General features: G+C 49.0%; 1 protein-coding gene across 3 annotated transcripts in view; it reads right to left on the bottom strand.

Annotated features, from left to right (window-relative positions):
- Positions 1–17695, bottom strand: part of GNG2 (G protein subunit gamma 2) — a 97019-nt gene extending 79324 nt beyond the window's left edge. Inside the window, exons 1-2 of one of the 3 annotated variants that reach the window (XM_014854236.3) lie at positions 17469–17695; positions 1735–1775 (exon numbers count right to left, since the gene is read on the bottom strand). The gene's annotated coding sequence lies outside the window, so the exon portion shown is untranslated. The remainder of the gene's footprint in view (positions 1–1734; positions 1776–17468) is intronic. The other 2 variants (XM_014854235.3, XM_014854237.3) reach the window with 2 other exon arrangements.
- Positions 17696–19849: the final 2154 nt, after the last annotated feature.

Here is a 19849-nt window from a genome sequence, read left to right as displayed (position 1 = left end):
GCGAAACCAGTAGTGCAGCGTGAGGCAGACACGCTCACAGGTGAGCGTGGAAAACGACAAACGAGCTCTCTAAAGTTGTGTGCAAAGACCCAGCAGTTCTCAACGTCTCCCCAGGGTGCTCTGCATGTCACAATGACGGGAGCTGCCCTGGCCTTTTGTGAGCCAAGGACGAGGACACCAAAGAGGACAGTGAAGAACTGTGCCACCCAGCACGTCAGCATCCCCCGGAGAAACTGCTGGGCTGGGTCAGAAACACGTGAGTTCATTCATCAGCGTGAGAGAAGTCAACACGAACTTGAGACAGAGCATCACACAGTATCCAGCAGTCCTCATTATCAGGAATGTTTGCTGGAACCGAGGACGCCTCAGCCCTCACCTGTAAGGTTCTAAGGACTTGGCCCCAAAACAACCTCACGATGGGGTAGTGAGAGCTGTACCTGGTCTTAAACACACACACACAGGCCTTTCTTCCAATAAACTCTAGACCAGAGATTCTTGTCCTAAGAAGTTTCTTTTTCTTTTCTTTTTCTTAAGATTGTCACCCGAGCTAACAATTGTTGCCAATCTTTTTTTTTTTTCTGCTTTATCTCCCCAAATCCCCCCGGTACATAGTTGTATATCTTAGTTGCACGTCCTTCTACTTGTGTCATGTGGGACACCACCTCAACATGGCCTGATGAGTGGTGCCATGCCGGCGCCCAGGACCCGAACTGGCGAAACCATGGGCCGCCACAGCGGAGCGCATGGACTTAACCACTCAGCCACGGGGCCGGCCCCAGAAGTTTCTGATTCTAGTAAATACTAAATATTTGCTGACCAAATCCACGGATGAAAGGCCAGCTCCAGGAAACTGAGTCAGGCTGTAAGTAGGTTTTATTTATTATTAGCATTGTGCTGTAGTCGCTAAATAGTTACGTAAATAAGCAATTAAAAATCCAACAGCGGAATTCAAACCACTGCCATAGAATCCAATGGGAAAAAAAAGAAAGTGGTGGGGGTGTAAATGGAATAATACTGGCCATGTGGTGGTAGTTGCTGAAATTGAGTGATGGGGATATGGAAGTTCATTATACTATTCTATTTTGGAATATGCTTAAAACTTTTCCTAATGAGGTTAAATTTTAAAACAGGGAGAAAAGTCGGACTCACTGACTGTTGGCTGGGGAGGGCTAACAGGCAGGCTGTCGCCCCTCCAGGTCTACATGGATTCCAAGGGCCTTCGCCCGTTTCAGAAGCCAATCGGCTTCTTCCAGAAGAAACCCAACAACGATAGACCAACCTTTTGCCATTATAGCTGCTGCTGTTGGAAAATCCTTACAATGTCGACAGCCAATCGGTTGAGAACAGGGTCTACCCTCCTCTAATCGGACCTGCTCTGACCTCTCCTCGCACATGTCTGCCTTCAATGGTACAACTGGCCCATCGTATCGGGTGCCATCGGGGCACATTTTGTCAAGGCAGCGACCTCAAAGGCTCTCCAACTCAGGTTTTTCGAAGAAAATGGAAAAACCCAGATGAGAAAATCGATTTTAAGTAACATCAAGAAGAACCGCTTTTTTCTCTTAAATCCTGAAGTCATGTCAATATTGCCAAAGCCTCTATGAATGTTTCTTTTTGACAAACATCACGTGTTAAATGCTTTCATCTATAGGATCACTTAAGATACTTTTTTTCTGCTTGAAGTTCTGGTTAGATTCAAGAAGATTCTAGAAGAAAATATTTCAGAATTCTTACCTCTTCAGGTCCGGAAGCCTGAGGCTCACTGGCAGATCTGGCTGTTGAGAAAGCAGAGAGGAAAATGTATTTTTTTAAAAAAAGGAGAAATAACATGATGCATAAGAGCTGAACAAGCAAACGAGTGTTTCTGTAAATAGGGTTCATGGTAAGAGCTGAGCAGCTCTGAGGGCAGAGGGTCTCCCAGGGTTACATTTCTGAGTCGAGAAACAGACATTTTGTTAACTTTTTTCTTCCAAGGAACAGATTGGTGAAAACAGGAGTCCCTGTCTTTGTGAACGTCCCTAGCCTGCAAGGAAGCATGAGACGCAAAGTTGGCTTGGGACCCAGGGGCAGGAGAATTCTTGGTGGCAGGCTGTGTCCCAACGAGAGAATGAGAACTCAGCTCCCTCCTGACCTCAGCTCATTTGCTCCCAGCAGGACCAAAGCAGCGGCAGAGACAGAACTCGCCCTGGCTTCAGGTGTCAGGCGCAGACCCGCAGTTCCCTTTGTGTGTATCTCACCCTTTAAGAGGGTAGACGGGGACCAGTTCGTGGCGGTAAGAGCGCCTTTAGCATCAAAGCTTCTGCAGGCTGCTTAGAAGTGGAGACACCTGCACCCCTCACCACTAGTGGCCTCAGGGTGTCGGGCAGAGGTGGCCTAGTTGTGCTAAGTGTGGTTCCTGTCTGAGAACATTCCTGTGAGAGGAGCTTCTCAACTGCTGAAAAGATGTCCAGCAGTCGGCTGAAGGAGACTGCCCAAGTCTCAGGACCGCTTCACGCTCCTCTCTTGTTATGTCTCAGAGCAAAGAGGTACCTCACGTCTGGGGCGTTACCGAGGGCGGAAACCAAATTCGCACTGGGCCCCGGGACCAAATGAACAGCAGTGTCTCTGTAGACCTCACACAGCTTGAGATGGGCACCCGTGCTGCCACCGCAACCTAATCAATTATATTCCCAGACGGCAACAAGGGGCCACAGGTTTTTAAATGAGCCAAAGTCATTAGAAAACCATTATCTCATTATTAATGACAGCAAAGGGGAAAAAAACAAGCCAAGGGCAAAAACAACCTCTTTTCAGAGAACCAGCCAGGGGGATCAGTGATCAGTGGGACTCCCCTGTCCCAGGCGCGCTGGGTCCCCCGCTCGCACACATTACGGGAGACGGCGAAAGTCAGCACAACCTTGCTGGACAGTGGCTTGGCCCTATTTATCAAGATCCTCAAACATGTTCTCAATCATCATCTTACTGATGCCACTCGATTTTATCAAAAAAAAAAAAATCTAAAATGTAGGCAAGGAATTATTACCAAGGTGTTAGAAATAGCCTGCATATCAATAACACGAATCACTAAGTAAAACAGGGAAACTTCACATGATGGAACTTGGAAACAATAAACACAAAAAATTTAAATGATGGGGAAAAATACACATGACATAAAGTTATACGAAAAGAGAAGACAAAATTATAGATATAGTGTGACCTCAGCTGATTTTCTAATATATATTTACAGATACATATTTTTCTAATGCATTATCTATAACATTTTTCTTAGGTAATATTCTTCTAATACATCACATATAATGTTTTCTTGTAAATATTGTACATAATCTCTTTCTGATACATATTTTTCTGGAAAAAGGAGTGGAAGAAGATCCATCAAAACCTAAACAGCATGTTACTCTTCGGCAGAGGACGGTGGAAGCAGCAGAAACTGCTGGATATGCCCAGTGTCTGCTGGCTCTTCTTCCAGGCTGATGACGGAATTCTAAGCCGGGCAGACACAGCTCAAGAGTGCCGCCTCTTCCCAGCTCCCTCTCTGCCAGGTGTGTGGCCAATGTTCAACAGCTGCAAAGTGAGAGGTGCGACTTCCGGGTCACAACCTCCGCTTCCCAACCTTCTCCCTTCCTGCTGGGTCCCTGTGCCATGCCACCTTAGACCGTCGAGCCAGGGACACATGCCAGGCCTGTTGGAACACCACCACAGAAGAGGCTGGGTCCCGGGACGAGCTTGGGGAGCAGAGTGACCTTGCCAGCCCTGCACCCGCCCCCGGACTGTTAGTGAAAGAGAAGGGACTTCTAGCATCCGTCAGCCACTGTGAAGTTCAACCAACAGCCGAATTAATGGAGGAGTCATTCTTATTCTTTCTTTACAATTTAAGTATTTTCCCAATTTTCAATAATCATTGTGTATTACTTTGATCATCAGAAAAAAATTTAAGCTAAGCTTTGTCTACTTTTGTTAAGAAAACTGAGAAGGCACAGAATGAAGCTTGGGCAACATGTGTCTTCTTCCCATATATGAGGGGAAAACGAAAGCTACCATTTCGAGAAGTAGTTATTACATCACGTGCCCGGGCGCAGATCAGACATGAACCCCCGAGTTTGAACGGCCCTTAATCACACCCTGTGACGCTTTACTTCAAGCCTTTTGAAAATTAGTTTCAATAAGGAAAAGTTGCTTAACTCTAAATAAAATCTGCTTTAAAATTTACTTGAGGAAAACTCTAAGAAAGTAACACTCTAGTCGAGGTATCATAATTCTCCATTTAAGAGGACACCCAGGCCTGTTCCCGTGAATTTAGAAACTTTCTTAAAAACGGTTTTGTCTGTGCACTGAGCATCCCCTTAGATTGAGGGCGTTCTCTGTCCCCCGTATGGAGTCACAATGGCTCCTCATGACCCCGCTGCCCAGTGACTCCGCTGACCGTCCACCAGCCGAGCCTGCGCTTCGATCTCACTCCCCAGGAGCAACGACAGGGGTGGCAGAGCCCGCTGACCTCCCTGGTCCCTTCTGTGAGCGCTGGGTGGGCGTAACAAGAGGACGGCCTGAGAGAGGAGTCGAACCTCACCCATAACGTAGTGACAGGCCCCTGGGCACTCGAGGATCAGACCTCAGTAGAACCAGCCTCCAACCACCTCAGGACGCGGCTCTGAGGACCCTCCAGACCTGCAGGGACGCAGTGCCAGCAGCACTGGGAGCCTCTCAGAGGATCAGCCACACCCTGCGCACGGCACACGGACGCCCACCAGGTGGACCTGAGAGACTTGTATGTAATTACAGATCCAATAAAGGACCCATCCATCCTTCCCATTCTTCCCAAGAGAACGCCAGATGGTCCTTTCCTCCTGTGAATCGAGGCCCCCAGCAGTAAGACGGCTAACTCGCTCTCGTTCAACAACCGAGGCGGGACGCCAGGCTCCCTGCACGTCCCTCCCAGGGCGACTGTGCCAGCACGTCCTCGAGAGCCCCAGACCCTCTCTCGCACCAGGCGAGTTGAGGCTGACAGTCAGAGCTCTGAATTCTCCATTTCCCTCCCCCGTCCCTTTACAGGAACAGGAGCAAGCGGGCTCGGCAGGCCTGATCGCCATGGCAACGACAGGCACCGCGACTGTGAGGGTTTGTTTTTTAAAATGACTCACAGATTGTTCCCCCCGAAGCTCCAGACACACAGGTTTCTGGCTGGTTTATGAAATCTATCCAAAGTTGTCTTGCAAATTTCTTGCTCCTGTTAGCACAACTGGTACAATGGGGAGAGAGTCACCAAATCAAGTATGTCCTTCTCCTGGAGGACGAAAAAAACCTCACTTGGTTCCTTAACACTCCAAGATTAATCAATTTAAAACTCTGGTTAATAATGAAATTAATTTGAGTTTGTACACTGGAGATAATTAATCTGTTCCTAATTTAAATAATTAAGGCATTTCATAATGTAGTTTTAGAGACCCAAATGAAATAATCAAGTGAAATGAAATCAGTAATGAGATATATCAAATAGCCTAAATCTGTGGGTACACGGTCGGCTGTACGTAAAGCGTTACAAAAGAATAAACGTAAGTCTTAACACCAAGATGCTTCAACCAATGTCCAGAATAAAGATATTTGTTTTTAAAACGCAAACAGGAAAGAGTGCAGACATTGGAAGAACCGTGGACGCCTTCCATTTGTTTATTCAGTACGTGCTATTCAAGACCCTCTGTGTGAGGCTCCACTGTTTGCGACTGGACCATCGCGGGAGGCTGTTTCTAGCTTGATGACAAAGGCCGTGGGCGTGGCTCGGAGTGGTGTCTTCTCTCAGAGCCTGTGCCTCATGAGGCACGTTCCAGGCGAGCTCCCAGCCAGAGGGACCGTCTCCTAACCGTCAGAGCCGGCCTCCAGTTCAGAGTCCTGACCTTGGCATCACGATCGAGTCCCTCCAAAAAATATGCTGGTAATTTTGGTATGCCAACTTTCCTCTGTGTGAAATGGAAATACACCTATTTTAAAAGAAATTTAGATGGAAATTATTTATATAAATCTATTTAACTTAAGACTCTAAGTTCCCTGGTGCTTACATATAACACACAGATATACACACACACGCATACAATAGTCCTGGTCAGGGGTTGGCCCTGTGGCCAAGTGGCTAAGTTGGCATGTTCCGCTTCAGCAGCCCAGCTTTGCAGGTTCAGATCCTGGGCATAGATCTACACCATTCGTCAGCCACGCTGTGGTGGTGTCCCACACACAAAACAGAGGAAGACTGGCACAGATCTTAGCTCAGGGCGAATGTTCCTCAGCGGAAGAAAAGAAGTCATATTCACACCTTATGTACTGTCACCAATGATATATTTTTTCTCTAGAGCTCAAAGGGACAACCAGACTGCATCAGTCAGGACAGGCTGGGTTATACTTGGTAACAAACAACCCCAAGTCTCAGTGGCTTAAGACAGCAGACCTGACTTCTCACTCTCACACACGTCCTGTGCCGGTCAGTGGAGATTCCTCCCTGTGCTGTTCCTGAGACCCAGGTGGCATAAGCCGCTGCCAGGAGCCAAGGAGCGCACTCACATCCTGGTTCTTATGAGCTTCCTCCTGGAAGCGATAAGCCCCACTTCTGCTCGGGCTCCACCGGCCGTGTGAGAGACAGGGTTACACTAACCAAGCAGACGGGGAAGCGTCAGCCTGTCGTGAGCTGGGAAGGAAAATCAGGATGTTTATGACCAAGTACAGGGATCACTGAACAGAGAGCGAGAGCCTGAGACCGGCGCTTAACCCACTCGGAACATCGACAGCGGGCTATCCAGGGAAATAGGCTGCCTCGGTGAGCCCTTGCTCCAGGTTCCGAGCGCCTGTGATCCATGTTGGGCCATGATGAGGCTGCCAGGAGTTAGTGAGGATCCCACAGATAGAACAGAAGATCCTCTGCTCCAGCTTTGTGGTAACAGTAACAACTACTCTAATAATGCCTACACTTCTGCATAGTTACTGTATAAACATTTTACATACATTATGTAATTTCCTCCCGACACTCTTGTGAAGTAGGTATTGTCATTATCATTCCCCATTTTACAGATGAGGAAACTGAGGCATACAAAGTTTAAGCAACTTGCCCCGAGGATTCTGATTCCATACCAATGCTCTTTAACTGCTGTGCTCTACTGTGTAGTGAGTCTTAGAATATTATTTTTCTACACTACAGTATTTTAGGGTTATTTTAAGACATAGTAAAAGACAAGTCGGGCCATTTTTTGCCTAGGATTTTTCAACTTTTCTTACTTAAATTTTTTTTATTATTTTAATTAAAAGAAAATCTTGGGGCTGTTCAATATCAAGGTTTTATTCCCAAAGGAAAAATGTAACAACGTCTTTAATGTCTACACACAGCATGTTCCCTAAACACAACTATCATTCCTGAGGGTTAAAAAAGTGGCAAGGCGCCAATTCAGTTTTCCAGGACAGACTCTATCATGACAATTAGATTTTTTCCTATTTAAATTTTTTCACAATTTCTCTCAGGTAGTTCTGCACAGATCAGATAAATACCCTTCTTAAAAAGAGCTCTGTTGGCAAAGCCTAGAAATTAACTTTACTTTCCTGGTAAAAACGCAAACGCGAGAGTCGGAAGCGGTCGATCGTTTGTCACAGAACAGGCGCCCCTGCGTCTGTCCGGACGAGAATGCCCAGAAACACCCAGGACGAGCCGTCAAAATGCTATGATTCCACCGAAACGTCCCTTTTTCACTAATGCCTCTGAAACACAGTAGAAGCGAAAAGTGGGAACCCTGAAGAAAGCGCAGCAGCGACTGGCGTGCACACTGTCCCCTGGGGTGGAAGGGAAACCTGTTTTGGAAATAACTCGTACCCCGACATTCCAGGTGCGGTTCCTCCTTCTCTTCAGGTGCTGTGACCGACAAAGCGCTCGTCTCCCTGGAGAGAACAAGTCCTCCTCTGAGCCCGACAGGCCTGCACAGACCCCTTGGCCCCTCCAGATTACTTCTTGGCCCGGGACAGATCTTATTTAGATCAAATTGACTTAACTGACCAGTCAGGAAGACTCAATTTAATTATATATTTTTTATAATGCGGAAGTGCAGGGCTGGTTATCTAAATTAAATGCCATCCCTATTGCTTTATAGAACCTGATGTATTTGCTCCTGGAATAGTTTGTTTAGAATAATCTGTTATTCTTCACTTAGCCTCACATCAGCCGTTTTGTGTCTTCTTCCAGGATTCTTTCTCCAATCTACCTGGATCATCACCACAAACCAAAACAAGTTTTTCTGTGAATATATGTGTGTTTGTTGGTCTCAAAGGGAAATGCGTGAGACTGCTCAGCTGAAAGCTGTGTGAACTCGAGAAGTTCCTTAACTTTTCGAGCCTTGATGTCCTCACGTATAAAACAGGAATAATAACTGAGGCTGACTCTGTGGACTGCCCACCCGCTGACCACCAGCCCCTCTCCCGCGCCAGTGGAGCCTGTCCTCTGGGGTCTGAGGACCTGTTCTTCCGAAGGGGGCTGCTCCTCGGCCAATCACAGCGCTTCATCCGCCGAGCCGCTAACAGACAAGGCACGTGAGCTGGGAGGGGAATTCTGCTGGAGACGCTGCTCTGCAGCCTTAAAAAGAGGCACAGGGGAAGAAAGAGCCACCTCACCGCACCTTTCGATATTGAAATCTGCCTGTAATTCTGAAACTGTGGTCACCATCTCGTACGGTGAGAGGAGCCGTGCATGAGGAGACCCACCGGCCGAGGATGTCAGAACAGGAGGAGGGAGAGAAGTCAGCTCCCTAAGAACGGGGTCCAGCTTGGACAGCTCTGGAGGTGCCCTCAGCCAGGGGTCTAGAGATAAATTCCCTGTGGTTTAAGCCATTTTGCTAGCTGCTCTTTTACCAGCAGCCAAAAGTGTCATGATAGAAAATACTGTTCTCACAGAGTTATTTTAAAAACTAATGGAAGGCAGTGCTGTGCATAAATACCCACACACAGAGCACTGAGAGGACGCTCAACAGGCCCTGGTTCTCAGCTTGATTCCCGAAATGTTGACCTCCACCCACCCTCACAGGAGCGAGCGCTCGGCTCTGCGTGGCTGGAAGCCTCCTAGGCGAGGTTTTCTCTCCTTCCCACAAACAGAGTTGAGGGCAGAGGTCATTGCTTTCTCTCCTTTACTCGCCTAAGGCGTGATCCCAAGGACCTAAGGCTATTTTAAACAATAAGATTGGTGTTTAATTCAGACGACAAGCCCTGCAGTGCTGGTGGCAGGGTAGAAAAATGTAATTAGATGGAGCAGTCTTCTGACCCTAAATCGACTCGATCTAAACAAAATCCAGCCCAGACCTAGCACTCAACGGAGCAGCCGACGTTCTCATTTGGAGTCTGCCCAGTTTACCTGGAAAGCCGCTTTCCGTAGCGGGAAGGTGTAGCTTACAGATTGTGTGCGTACCCGGGAAAAGGCCACATCTCCTCCGGAATTTCACCACATGCTTACTTCAGAAAGCAGTTACACCTTCTGCTTGGGCATCCCCCCCAGTCCTCACATGGCTGACTCTTCACCGTAATGTAGGTCTCAAGTCAAATGCCACCTCCTCAGGGAGGCCTCCAGGGATTACCCAACAAAAGTAAACCCCCGTTACCGCCATTGTCATACACACAATCCCATCCTTCAGCCTCTTTCTGTGTGAGTCCGTCTCAGCGCTCACCACTACCTGACATTTTCCTGTGTGGTGGCTTTTTTTCCGTCAGCGGGGTCCAGTCCTGGTTGATTCTGGTCTGATTAGTCGGGGTTGAGGCTGGGATGCAGGTATTTTTTCAAAGTAACCCCCCCCACCCCCACCCCATGAGCTCTGATGTGCGGCAGATCTAAAAGCCACAGGTCGATGTGTTTACAGGTCTCTCCCAACACTGAAGGTAAGTTCTAGGAAAAAAAGAACCAGCTGTTTCATTCATCCAAGGCTCCCAGGCCCCTCGAAGGACACACTGCACATTGCAGACGTTCAGCTAAGGCCTGTGGACAGACTGACGGACTGTGCTGAAATTACGTCAGTGTTTGTCTGCTTCCAGAGTGGTTTACGAGCCCCTGGAACATCTAGCCACCCTGCATCAGAAATAAGGGAGCCAAGAAAGCTCATCAAGTCAACAGATGACAAACAAACAGTGTTTGTGAACCTAACTGATCTCACACACACACAACATGTGAGAGGATGCGTGTGTCGATTCACCAGATGGAGAAATCCTTCCCCAGCGTCCAAGTGGATCAGCTCACCACGATGTACACTTTAAACATCTCACCATTTTATCCCTCAACTGGACCTCAATAAAGTGGAAATTAAAAACAAACCAAACCAGAAGGTATGTGTGTGTTATAAGGAAGACAAAGATGAAACCTGGTGTGGCCACCGTCCTCGAAGGGCTTGCAAAAGAAAAAAAATGCAGATTGTCATTATGCACACAGGAATGTGCTCACCGCTGTGATGAAAGAACAGAAGATCTCAGGCGAGGTGAAGATCGTTGCTTTTTGAGGGAGGAGGGAAGAAACCAAGGAAGGCTTCATGGAAGAGGTAGCATTTGAATGACACTTACAGACGGTAGAATTTGGCTATTCGGAGAAGCAAGGCTGTGCGGGCAAGTGAGGAAGGGGAAGCAGGACAGTCATTCTAGGGGAGGCAAGGAGAAACACCACCCCAGGCCACTGGAGGTCAGGAGGGCGTGAACCAGACGCCGGCTACCACCACGGAAGAGGGACAGCATCAAAACGGGTTTCCAACGACAGTGCAAAGGGCTCTGCAACTGACTACAACCCTGGCTGTTTGATGAGGAAAACTGTGAAAGTGTGTTTTCGTCACTGAGGGGCTGAGAGAACGGGGTGCCATGAACAGGCGGAGCCGGGGGCAGCCGGCTCTGAGAGGGAAGGCAGCGCAGGCACCGACGAGCGCATGTGAGCTTCGGTTTCTGTGGGCTGGGTGTTCCCGCCGGTCTGCGGGGTGCTGACGTACAAGTTCAGAGAGCAGGCGAGATGGGGATAGAGAACCACCTCTGGGACTAACCCGCACGGACAATGAGCGAAATCACAGAAAAGTGAAATCCGTGCAGGGAGAGGGAGGAAGTGAGTGGCAGAGGAATCGACTTGAGAGTACGCCTGTTCAGGGAGCAGAACTCGGGGCTGGTGGAGAAGGCGGGAGCCTTCGAAGAGGAATGGAGGGTGGCAGAACGGGCCACCCCAAAATACGCCTCCTTGGCGGGAAGATTGTTTCAAGTAGATTATTTAGGGAACAGAAGGCTTAGTAGAAATTCTGAAAACAGACGATGCTACCCTTTTGCAAGGGACGTTAACGAAGGAACTCCCCGTCATCATAAGGGTGCCTCCCACGCCATCCCAGAAAGAGCAGGGGACCAAGTCACTAGAGACTCTCGTCAACAGAGAGGCGCCGACCTGCACCTGCACACGGACCCTACTGGCATCTACCGTGCTTCTCCTGGTCGCCTCCCCGTAACTGGCCTCCCCACTTCTCCTTCCCTTGTGTCTTGGGCTGAAGAAGGGTTTCAGCCTGGGCTCTAAACCTCCTCTGAGAGTTACCCATTTTCCCCTGGTGTCTCCCTTGTGTCTACCTGTTAATAAGCATCCGTTTGTGTTTTTCTCGTTAATCTGTCTGCGACAGGGTTCCCAGCTGAGGACTCGCAAGGGCAGAGGGAGAACTCTTTTCCTCCCTACGGATGCGAGGAGATAAGGTGAGCAAAGGTCACGGAAGTCGAGGGGAAGCCTTGCTGGCAGCAGGTTTGTTTTACGTTTTCATTAGTTTATGTATATAAATGAAGCATATTTGCAGGCAAAGAGGAAAGGGCCAATGAAGAGAAGAAGATGTAGGAAGAAGACAGAATTGTTGTCAGAACACAGTCCCTAGAAAGTAAAAGGAAAGGGAAGGGAGAGTCCTGGAGAGAGTTTACTCCTGGCTTTGCAGGAGAGGCTGAGGTGACTCTGCAGGAAGGAGGCAGCAGGGAGGGAGTGAAGACGCAGAGCCCTTCAGGTGGCGAGGAGTCGGGCTGAGGAAGCGGCAATGTGTGTCTCTCAGAAAAACAGAAGGTAGGTCACTTGTAACAGACAAAAGGAGTGGGGACTCAGCTGAGCGGTTTTCACTGAAAATGCACAGGGGATGGTAAAAAGTGAAATAAAACCGGAAGAAGGAAAGGATTTTCAAAGAACAGCACGGTCCCGCTGATGCTGCGAACATGGACCGCGGCAGAGCCCACCAGCCCAGCTCCAGACCCTTGCCATCCGTCGCTCTGAGTGTGGCGCCTGGGGAGAGGGTCAGGGGACATCCCACCCTGACAGCCAGGCTGGCCAAGGGGACAGGGAGGAAGGGGGCACATGACTGGTTTTTCCAAGCCTTTCCGTGAACAGCTTGACTGTTCACACGTGTTTGCTGAGAGATGAAAGTGCCACTCCTCCCTTATCTCCAGCCGCGTGTAGTGGGACCACGTCTAAGAAGCACGTTATCGCTGGAGCCTGAGAACTGAGCTCCTCTTTTTAATGTTTAATGAGATCCTCTAGAGATTGTCTGAACATTGACACTCACTAAATATAACTTGTTTCCTTTAACATAGCAGTTTTGGGGAACCATATATATCTTTACGTTTGAACAAGTTTCAACACAGAAACTCCCATGTTTACCTAGGGTGTTAAATTTAAACATCACCCTCTTCTTTTTAGACAAAATAATTTGGTCTTACCAACAATGTAAGAAGTGACAGAGTATGTAGACTCTCCATCCAGTTGCCCTACTAGGAGGGGAGTGAGATGGGGGTTGAATAAGGAGGCGAGGTATGAGGTGTCAGTCAACTGTGCGACTCTAGACAGGCAACTGAGACCCTGAGTCTATGTTATTATCCGTCGTGGAGAGGTTGATACAGGCTAGGTTTTTCCCCAGTCATTCTTAGCTCTACCATCCCACAGTGTCACAGGCCAGCAGCTAAGTCTTAACACAGCTCTGTGACTGCCCTCTCCCACCTGGATCTAGGAAAGAGGTCAGGGGTCCTCCCAGGAATCGCAGAGTGAATAGATTTACAAATTAATCAAAGTCGAGGGTCGTTATCCAACCCCTCAACACGCTCACAGCATGCATTACAGAAAATCATCGCACCGTCACTCAGGGCCTCTGCAAACCATTCAGGTCAACGTCCGCACCAGACGCGGATCTCAGGTGCTGTTGCTGTTAGACAGCGTCCTCCCTAATCACCCTGCCCCGCTCTCCTCGGCCCGTCCGAACTTTGCCTCGCTGGTTTCAGAGTCAGGAGAGAAATCCGTGATGGAAAGTGAAACGCAGAAGAAGTCTTTACTTCCAAAGTGAGGTTTAGATTAGACTCACATTTTGCTGGTAGAAACTTCTTTCAGAAATCTGTGTGGCTGAACCACAGCCCCTCTCCACAGGCCAATCCTCTCAGAGGAAAGAGTCTGAATAGAAGTGAGCACTTCTTTAGTTTCTCCTCCCTTTTTCTGACCCTGCTACCTAATGGGCATTTTTTCTCCTGCGGATAATGACGGAAGACTAGAGAGACACAGCCCCCAGTGCCTCCTTTGCAGCAGCCTGGTCCACACCGGACCAGCCCGGTCACTGGTGTGACTGCCGGCAGTGAGGGTTGGAATCCCACTATCAGGGTCACAATGTCACCAATTATCAGGAGCCATGCATATTTTATTTTCTCCTCTTAACTTTTGAGAGAAGTGTTTCACTCAGGCAGGGATAATAGTGTTTAATGCAGGAGATTAAAAACAAAGATGACCATGATCCTTATCACACTCTATGTTAAGAGATGCAGTCATTTAAAAATGTCTCCTCGAAAACAAGCCAATTAAAAAATGGGCAAAGGACTTGAATAGACATTTCTCTGAAGAAGACATACTGGGCCAGCCCCATGGCCTAGTGGTCAGGTTCGGTGTGCTCTGCTTCAGTGGCCCAGCTTTGGTTCCCAGGCGCAGACCTACACCACTCATCAGTGGCCATGTGGCGGCAACCCACATGCAAAATAGAGGAAGACAGATGTTAACTCAGGGCGAATCTTCATCAGGGAAAAAAAGAAGACAGACAATTGGCCAATAGGCTCATGAAGAGAGGCTCCACGGTCACCTTCACCGATCTTTAGGGAAATGCAAATTCAAAGTACAAAGAGATAGCAATTCACACCCACTAGGATGGCTACCGTCACAAACAAACAAAAAACCCCAGGGAATAACAAGCGTTGGTGAGGATGAGGAGAAATTGGAACACTTGTGCACTGCTGTGGGGATGTGAAATGTTGCAGTTGCTGTGGAAAACAGTACGGCAGTTCCTCAAAAAATTAAACATAGAATCACCATATGATCCAGCAATTCCACTTTTGGGTACCCAAAAAGGAGTGAAAGCAGGACTCACACAGATATTTGCACACCCATGTGCATAGCAGCATTATTCACTATAGTCAAGAGGTGGAAGCAGCCCAAGTGCCCATCAGTAGAGGAATGGATAAACAAACTGTGGTCCATACGTGCCATGGAATGTTAACCAGCCTAAAAAAGGAAGGACATTCTGACACATGCTACAACATGGATGAACCTTGAAGTCACTGTGCTAAATGAATTAAGTCAGTCACAAAAAGACAACACTGGGTGATTCCACTCACACGAGGTCCTGAGAGGCGTGAACATCACAGGGGCAGAAGGTAGGAGGCTGGGTGCCAGGGGCTGGGGATTAGTGTTTAATGGGAACTGAGTTTCAGTTCAAGAAGATAAAAAAGATCTAGAGATGGATGGTGGTGATGGTTGCACGACAACGTGAATGTACTTAATGTCACAGAATGGTATGCTTAAAACTGGTTAAAATGGGAAATTTTATCTTATATGTATTTCACTACAATAAAAAAAACCCATCCCCTGGGACCTTTGAGGAAGTGGCAGAGGTCAAGAATGTGCTAGCTTTTCCTTGTCACCCAGGAAGAAAGAAGACCTGAGACCCTGCCGTCCAGCAGGAGGTCGCTTACCCGCACGCAGCAGCAAACCAAACACAACAGAACCGAACCCACAGACCTCGACCGTGAGCTATTCACCCCTCTGCCCAGTGAGGAAACTGAGGCTCCAGGTTAATGTATGGGGTCAAGCGGTCGGAACCAGAGGCCGGGTGGAGAAGCTCTGCCTGACTCTCCACGCCTGTTTTCTCCTCACCCCACAACGTTCTTTTCCTCCATGGACGGCTGTCGTTTTGAACAGGCTTTCTGCTCTGTAAGCTTTTCTACTTCAAAGTCGGGCCCGCCTTCTGAAGTAGGCTAAAAAAGTCGGTCCACCAAACACACTCACTGTGTGCCGCCCGCCTGAGGCCAGGGCTGGCTATGAATAATGGAGTCATGTTTCCGCCCAGCCACTGGCCATGTGGCTGAAACACACCACAATCAAAATTTCCATGTCAGTCGACTCCCTCAAAAGCCGCTGAAGACCCTGGGCAAAAGCGTAGTGTCTGTCAATGCTCCATACGGCCTGAATGAGGGAAATGGTCTCATTTCACAGTATAGGAGTGTGTTCGTCTTTTTCCCAAACCTGCCACCATCATAGCGACCGATCTGCTCTTACCCACTAACCTGCTGCAAGCTGGAATTAACAATTAAGGAAAGGTTTGGGCTGCGCAGAACATAGGCCCCTCCCAGGTGATTTCTGAAAGAGGGCAGGGGCCTCCCGACTCTCCCGTGCCGATGGACCAGGCTTCCTCTTCTTGCTCTCATGTGAAACGCTCAGTGGAACACAGGTTGCCTACACAGCCCCAGACAAAGCAGGGTGTTGGCCTTATCTCGTGAGCAGAGCCTTGGACGAGCGGCTCAGAGGGCGAGCCTGTTCTCATTCCCACAGCCCGTATTCCCAGCTTTCCTGCTCATTCAGTGACAGGCAGCTCCGTCGCAGGACTCCAGTTAGGGGCCTTCTGGATCCGAGATGCACCCTGGACCGTCGGTCCGGGAGGATCATCTTTCATATTTTACTTAGGAGGCAAAGGGAAAGTGGAACTGTGCCATACGTGGCAGGGCGTGCGCTGCCCACAGGTTTGACGAAATCCAGTGAATCTGTCAGGGGAGTTCCATGGTTTCAACACCAGCAATATTTTGCCTCCTAGACACAGTACAGGTTTAACTTAAGTAATCTCTCAAAAGCAGACTTTTTTTCCTTTAGTACCTAAAGATTCTCACCTCTGAGAATGTGCCGCTGCACCTCAGATTTTGAGAAGCCAAATCAGTTTGGTCTGGACGGCACTAAAACCCCCTGTAGCTCTCACCATGGACAACGGTGATTGATGAGGGGCACAGACACTCAAGGGCGTATTCAGGTCTAAAAACCTGTGTTTTAAGAATTTATGAATGTCTAAGCAAGACCTTTTTATTCTTTTTACTCCACTATGAGCAGTTTTCTTTCTTTCCTTTGAAAATTTATCTCCTTTCTTTCTAAAGACTCAAGAAAAAAACCTTTTGTCAATGACCACTATGGCTCAGCCACATTTTCTGTCGGAGACAAAGCTTCATTTTCTAAATCACACTACGCTACGGGATTAAACTCCTTCTCCCACACATCCTGCCAGAGGAAACTCACAGCTTCGTCTCTAATCCGGCAGACCCGCGTATCGCACTTGTACGTGCCATTCGTAAATACGAGCAAGCCTCACTCACAGACCCTCAGGGAGACGATCCGTCACTCAAGAAAATGAAAGAGCACAAATCACTTTCTGATTTTACATTCCGGTCTGTCCACGGGGTGTCCAGCCCCTCCTGCCTTCCATCCCTCAATGAGGTTAACATGCATCGTGACCCAAAGATGAACAAAATCCACAGAAACGTAAAATCCACACATACACCGGCGTCTCATGCTGGACAAGTTAAACCCGCCACACTCCTCGAGAAAGGACGCAACTCGAGGAGAAGACTTGCTGGTAAACGCTGGCTGTTCCTGAGGTTATCGGAAAGCAGCTGCACAGAGCTGGGGAGGAAAACACCGTTTCTCAACGGTAAATGCTGCCCCTCACATACGCAGTTCCAGCCTTTGTTGGCAAGTTCTGAGTACAAAAGCATTTAACAACAACAAAAAAGCCAAATCACAGTCATTTCGCTTCAAAACAGAAGCCGCCCCAGCGCACTAGTAAGAAAGATAATGCAATTAACATTTTACACCCCTACACCCGTAAAAACGCCCAGATGATCCTCCCACAGCTCCACAGACCGATTTCAGCCCAGCCGCCTTCCCTTCCCGGGGAATGGTGCAAACAGCTGCTTACATTTAGCGTGTTTTCCTGACGAGTCACCAAAGCTCGGTGCTAAGGATGATTTTTAAAAAGCAAACGTGTCACAAATTTGGCCATCCTCACAGCCCTGCTGAGAGAAGCCGTCGGCATCATTCCCCCCGGCCCTGAAGCATCTCCCCTCTGAAATCTGCCTGTAAAACCACAGCTGGTGGTCCATTTCTCGCTTAAAAAGGAGCAGCAAGAGAGTGTTAGCATTACCTTAGCCGCGGGCCGGTCGGAGGAGAGTGGCTCCTGTGAGCTGGTCCGTGCAGGCAGCCGCGCACCGCCGCCCCGCCCGCCCGGCCGCGTAGTAGGAGCTGCCCACGGCGTGCAGCAGCGGCGCCCACAGCCCAGGGACTAGTCCCCACCCAGCTTTGTCTTCAGTCATCTTCTCTCCACAGGAAGCTGCGCATCCCCCACTTCCTCCTCCTCTTGGCGGCTCTGAGCCGCCCTCTCTTCTCCCTTCCACGCCCTTCCAGGGCTCACTGGGGGCTGTGCCTCTCCGGGCGTCTGACACATGTGCCCGCAGTCCCCCATCGCTTTGTTCCCTCTGGGTCGCCTGCTCCTTCATTCCGCGTCCCTCCCTCTCTCTCCCTCTCCCCCACGGCAGCTTCCAGCGGCTGCCCCCTCGCCCCTTCCCCACATGCAGTCGGCTTCCTCAGCCTCAACTTGGCTTCTTGCTGTTGCTGCTGCTGCTGCTGTTTTTGGGGGGTCAACAGCCCCTGGCCGTGGTGGCCCTGAAAGCCGGCACCGGCCTCGATGGCTGCTCCTGATTTCAGAGGGTCCCTGTCAGGACAGCTGGCTGGGAGCTTCTGGCTGCAGCATTTTTCTGTGGCCAACATTCCAGACGCTTAATTTCTCCAAGGTCCCACTGCCACTGAGGTCTCCCTTAACCCACATGCTCAGAAAAGAATGGCCCCGATAAGAATTCTTGTGGGGACAGGAGCTACACAGCGTCCTGCGCGGCCACCTGGGGCCTCGCAGTGAAGTCATATTCCCTAAAGATTCTCCGTGGTGGGAAGGAACGAGGTGGCGCCGGACGCCAACAGTCCCAGCCCAGAACAGAGCCCTCCCCACACCGTAGGGCTGAAAGGGCCTCTCGCCCCCTGCTTGGGAGATGGTGCCCCTGCTTGAGGAGGTGGTGCCGTGTAATGGGTGAGCACAGAGCCTGCAGGCGGTGTGTTCTCCAGAGCTGGAATCTAAGCTGTTGTTACCCACTGTATGAACTCGGGCAAATTATTTAACTTCATGCCTCGATTTCCTCGTCTTTGGAATGGAGATCATTACAGTTGGAGCCCACAGCAGAAATCCAAAGATTAAATGAGATGGTACACAAATGACAATGGTCGTTCGTGGAACGCAGCAAGTGTTCAATACGTATTAGCTCTTGTTATTTTTAGAGGGTGTTGAAGCTCAGAGATGGCAAGTGACTTGGGCATCCGCAGCCAAAGCGGGTCCAGTATCTGGGTCCCAACTCTCCTCAGTTAGCACATCCACGACTAAACCCAGCTGCTCCCGGTGACGATTTATTCAGCCAGTGAGTCATGCTCCCCCGGCCAGCACAAGCTGCTTTGGGGCAGCTGCAGGCTGAACCGGGGCTGGGGGTGGGAGTCCTTCTTCCGGTGTCCAGGCAACGCTGCTAGGAAACCTTCCCTCAGGACTCCGTGCCTGGAAAGCTAATCTTCCCCCATCGACTCTCGAACTCCACCTCTAACTCCCCCAGCAAGTGAGCTATAGCAGGAAACTGGGCATGTAGGGCTGGCGCAGGCTAACTGGATGGTCCCGGAAGGGAGCAGGTGCCTTCCTGACCCCGCTTGGGGACCACAGCACATCAGCCTGGAACAGACAGAATTTAGTTTCCATGAAATGCTCTGAGACGGCACCAGGATACCCTCTGTTCTGATTTGATGTTCCATGAACAGAGTTTGCTTATTTCTTCCTGGAAATCTTTTATCAAAAAGGAACATCGGAAAATTACAGAATGGATTGTTTTAAGATGAAAAGTGAGGAACTACTTTTGAGCTCCCAGTTAACAGAATTGTAGTAGTGGCAGAGGATTGGACGTGGCTTCCCACAGCCTCCTACCACTCAGGGAAAATCAGACATGAGTTATCTGCAAATCAGCAATCTGGGTGCCAAAGGTTACCAGAAGCTTTTAAATAAAAACTTAAACATATATGACACCAAGTCTAAGAAAAATGAGAAGCACCATTGTTAGTGGTTGGAAAGATTATGGAAACAAACCTGTGGTTAATTTTAGACTAGTGGATTCTGGCGTTAACTCTGGAATCGAATAATTTTTTTTTTAAATCCCTTCTCGCTCCCCCTCCTCACACTCTCTCTAAACCATCAGAGAGCAGTTGGTATTTATCTTTACGTCTATGTGGGAAAATCTCTTTCAGAGAACAAAATCTCTAGGAATTTGTCCTGCTGCCTTCTGATGGGTTCTTCCATCTCTGGCCTTGACAAAGCTCTCGGTAGGTTCACCTGGCCATTGCTGGGAGGTGCTGACAACCTCTCCTCAAAGCCGAAAACTGGATTTTAAGATCTTTCTCTTCTGTCATTAACCTCGTTGCTTTCTGGTCCTAATAGCTTCTTTT

The sequence above is a fragment of the Equus asinus genome, chromosome 2 (assembly GCF_041296235.1).
Source record: "Equus asinus isolate D_3611 breed Donkey chromosome 2, EquAss-T2T_v2, whole genome shotgun sequence".
Taxonomy (NCBI): domain Eukaryota; kingdom Metazoa; phylum Chordata; class Mammalia; order Perissodactyla; family Equidae; genus Equus; species Equus asinus.
Note: the sequence above shows the minus strand (reverse complement) of the source record. Positions and strands in the feature narration are given on the sequence as shown.